Source organism: Eutrema salsugineum, unplaced genomic scaffold (assembly GCF_000478725.1).
Source record: "Eutrema salsugineum unplaced genomic scaffold, Eutsalg1_0 scaffold_2, whole genome shotgun sequence".
NCBI lineage: Eukaryota > Viridiplantae > Streptophyta > Magnoliopsida > Brassicales > Brassicaceae > Eutrema > Eutrema salsugineum.
Window position 1 is genome coordinate 10,824,486 of NW_006256829.1, and position 3,547 is coordinate 10,828,032.

Consider the following 3,547-nt stretch of genomic DNA (forward strand, 5'->3'; position numbering starts at 1 on the left):
ACTGCAAAAATAAAAAATACCACAAAGTAAGGATATCAGACCTCGATTAGCAAGTGCTTTCTTTCCACTCCAGCAATTTCACTCTGAATGAACCCTATGAACTCCTCGATCTCGCTAATGGTCTTCTCGGTTGCAGCAAGGCGATCCTCCAATGCATACAGCCGATTCTCATATGATTGCAGAAGGGCTGTTCGGTTGTCACGGAACATGCTTTCGCTCTGCTTGTCAATTCGTATTTGAAGAATGGTCAGCTGCTCTTCAATGGCTAGATCCCACCATTTGGAGATGTGACCCGGTTTATCCTACACATATGACAAACGAAAACTTCAGTTATACTCGATGAATAACATTAAAACTATACACATATTGAGAAAAACCTCATTAAAACTATACACATTCGCCTAATATATCAGGGCAACTATAGAACTTCCTGCCAAACGTCTCTGGAGCTGTAGACTCTTCCAATCTACATCGAAGGCCGCAATAGCATCGTTCAGGTATCCCAAAGTCTCCATCAGCTTTGGCACACCCGCTGTCATAGCTTGCTTTGGAAGATGAGCTGTTGGTGTAGCTTATCGGCATTACTCTGTAGAGATCAAGCAAACAAACTTGGAAGTTAACAAACAAAAAACTAAAACAGATACAACCACATAATAACTTTGCAGCTAAAAACAAAACAACAAAAACAGGCTTTCCAAAAAAATATTTCTTACTCGCTAAACAACAAAATAACAAAAAAGGTAAATCTTGAAATAAAGAAAAAATCAAAATATTTTTACTTACTTGCTCACGGAATCTGTGAAAAAAGTATTTTACTTAGATCTGTTAAAAAAACAGTAAAGCAAAAGGACAAAAGAACAAAAGAACAATTTTAAAGGACAAACCAGTAAACAATAAGATATGGACTAAACAGGGAATGTAATGGCGAATAACTCACAGATCTGGAGAGATAACTAAGAACGATGAAGACGCCGGCTCAGATCTGCAGCAACAATATATGTAGTGATATATATGAAACAACATATGCATCAGAAACAGAAAAGAAGAGATGGGGAGCGCCGGGAAAGGCTTACTGCGAGAGAGAGTCGCGGCGAGAGAGACCAGGGTGCAGCGCCGTTTTACAGTGATTTAGGTTTTTTTATTTATGGTAACGACTGGTAAGTTTCTTTATATACTATGTTAAAAATTCCGGTTAGGTTAATTATTCTGGTTTGACTAGACTTCGATCCGTAGTCTGCTGAGCAGACTGATAAAGAAGTCTGCAGCCCTAGTTTAAAACTTTTCACTTTTTATGTTTATCCTAGATGGTTTAAAATGATTCATATTTATTAAATTATAATTTTTATAGATCGTACTTGTTGACATTTGATTTATAGAAACAAACTTCAGTTTACATTATTTTTATATAATTTTTAAATTTAAAAATAAGATTTAATAATATAGTAGACTTCTTTATCAGTCTGCTCAGCAGACTGATAAAGAAGTCTGCAGCCCTAGTTTAAAACCTTTCACTTTTTATGTTTATCTTAGATGGTTAAAAATGATTCATATTTATTAAATTATAATTTTTCTAGATCATACTTGTTGACATTTAATTTATAGAAACAAACTTCAGTTTACATTATTTTTATATAATTTTTAAATTTAAAAATAAGATTTAATAATATAGTAGACTTCTTTATCAGTTTGCTGAGCAGACTTCATTAGTATTGGCAGACTTCGAAGGGTTTTAATCGTAATTGAGACATCCGTTTCATTGTTTACTCATGTAGGAGATAATGGTAATTTCTCTACCCCTCTGACCTATTTTTGCAAGTTGAATTTGGGGTATACTTTTGCATTTGGAATCAAATTGTGGCTTATTTTTAACAATTCCCTTTTTTTATGTATGAAAAGTGTTGCTTCTTCATTATACCATTTGCCACTAGCAATTAGGCCAGGACCGTCATATATATAGTCTCATAGAAGAGGTGCACACATATGCATTTGCACATGTTCCTGTAATACAATTAACAAATTTATCGCTGTCAAAAACAAAACAAAACAAAGAGTCAACAAAATTATATATAGTTGTAACTTGTAAGGGTTTTTTTTTTTACTAAAATACGTATATGTTTTTTCAAGTCAACAACAAATCTTGTATACGAGTTTGAATTCGGAGGATTTTGCATCAACAAATGGTTTATATTTTGAATTGTGAATGTGGCCGATAATGTTGGTGAGCCAACCTGAAAAATAGATCATTGTTGAAAACTTTTCTGTTTTAAAACTATGAAAAAATCTAAAGTCAGTTATAAAGTAATAAAAATTCGCTAGCGAGTTCTAAAAATATTTAAATGGTAAAGACAATAGTTGGATATTAGCAATAAATGAAGATATAGGAAGAAAAAAAAATAATACTACATTACTTAAATTTGAGAGGATGAGATCAATTTGATAACTTGAGAGCAAATATTCCTCAAGTTCAAAGTTTACTTGTTCCATGGTCGCATGATCATTAAGCAAGACATGTCTTCTCCACGTGCACGGTAATCCCCATGTTCTCATGTCTCCCCCATATATACACACAAATTTGGTGAGTTTTAGTGTTTATAAAAAGAAAAGTTGATATTAGACTACATGTGAGAATGTGATTAAAGATGCAAAAAACGCGTTAAAGCCTTCGTAGTGTACTAGTAATATATTAGGGGTTAAGAAATTGAGCTGATTAAGTCTTTTCTGTGATCTACATGACAATTTTATATTAGTACTTCTGTACTTAGTAGCCTCTTTGTTTTCCCGGATTATTGACGTTCGATGAGGTATTAATTCACTCGACCTTTTTTTTTTCTTATTATAAAGTTGAAACTAAATGGGCTTTTGCGGTTGGTCTCGGCCCATAATACGGCCCTACACAAAAACAAATTCAAGAAACTGTCTCTGTGTATTACAGTATTCCAACCTTTAAATCTTCAAAGTCCTTCAAAGAGTTTGATGAAAAAAACATGTACACGTAAATAAATTACTCAGATGCTCTGAAAACTCTAATCAAATAAGGATTGTATTTTAGAGAACACGCTATTTTTATTAGATTTTTGGAAAGCATCGATGGGAAGCTGACCGCTGAAGGCAAACTTAGCTCATGTCAAGGTCTTGTTCACCGGTTTCTGGATGTTAGGAAGCGGTTTTGAGACAATATCATGGTTATGGTAGCTTTCACAAGAAGACAAAATGAGGGTTTTCTTTCCAAAAGTATTCCAATGCTCATGTCAAAACAGAACAATACAACATAGATTGTCGAGCTTTTACAATGGATAACGATATAGGTTGTCAAGTTCTGAACCATGTTAAGAAGAGATCTTTGGTACAAAATCTAATGTTTTGAGGTGAATTTCTTTGGTTCAAGAGATAGAAACGATATTTTCGAAAAGGTTTGAAGAAGATATTCGGAAAACTGATGTTATCAGGGAACTTTAAGTAAGACGAGGGTGTCTGTGTGTTTTTGTCGTCTTGGTTATTATACGTGTTGAATTGTATAGACAAAGCTCTTTTGTTTTGCATAAGTTTA